Source organism: Falco rusticolus, chromosome 7 (assembly GCF_015220075.1).
Source record: "Falco rusticolus isolate bFalRus1 chromosome 7, bFalRus1.pri, whole genome shotgun sequence".
Taxonomy (NCBI): domain Eukaryota; kingdom Metazoa; phylum Chordata; class Aves; order Falconiformes; family Falconidae; genus Falco; species Falco rusticolus.
This window is the reverse complement of record NC_051193.1, coordinates 7482224-7483276: the sequence shown is the minus strand read 5'-3', so window position 1 is coordinate 7483276 and position 1053 is coordinate 7482224.

The following is a 1053-nucleotide window of genomic DNA, read 5'->3' as shown; positions in this document are numbered from 1 at the left end:
GAACTGGGCACGGGGATGCCCCGGCTGCCGGCGCTTCTGCCGAACGTGTGTTGAGCCCGGGAGGTGGGATGCTTGTCTGTTGTGCAAAGATTTTGTGAGTTGTGACACCAGCTGAAAATTGGAGGCATTTCAGTGGCTTCCTCAACTTAAAAGTGGCGTTTTGAAAAGGCATTTGACACTTTATATTGACTTAAGCCCTGCCACGGTACAGTTACAGCAGCAGATGGATCACAAACCAAATAAATACCTCCCGGGAAAGAGAGTCTGTACAGCACTGTGATGGAAAAGCAGGTTGAGCCCTAGGCGGTACGGCCCCACATCGGGGCAGAGCAAGAGAGCCGAGGAAGGAGTTTCATGAGAGTGGGGCTCTGCTCCCTGAGTGGGGCTTTGCTCCCTAAGCCGTGCCCCGCTCCCTCAGCCCGGCTCTGCTCCCTGAGTGGGGATCTGCTCCCTCAGCCGGACCCCGCTCCCTCAGCCCGGCTCTGCTCCCTCAGTGGGGATCTGCTCCCTCAGCCGGACCCAGCTCCCTCAGCCCGGCTCTGCTCCCTCAGCCCGGCTCTGCCCCCTCAGCCCGGCTCTGCCCCCTCAGCCGGGTTCTGCTCCCTCAGCCCGGCTCTGCTCCCTCAGCCCGGCTCTAAACCCTCAGCCCGGCTCTGCTCCCTCAGTGGGGATCTGCTCCCTCAGCCGGACCCCGCTCCCTCAGCCCGGCTCTGCCCCCTCAGCCCGGCTCTGCTCCCTCAGTGGGGATCTGCTCCCTCAGCCGGACCCAGCTCCCTCAGCCGTACCCAGCTCCCTCAGCCGGACCCAGCTCCCTCAGCCCGGCTCTGCCCCCTCAGCCCGGCTCTGCCCCCTCAGCCCGGCTCTGCTCCCTCAGCCGGGCCCTGCTTCCTAAGACGGCCCCTGCTCCAGAATTCGGGCCCTGCCTGCCTATCGGAGAGGCTTGACGCAGACGCGCGGATCCCGGCAGGGGGCGCCACAGGGCAGCAGCGGGGACGCGGGGCGGGGCTGGGCGCGGGGGCTGGGCGCGGGGGCGGGGCGGGACGGGGCCGAGCG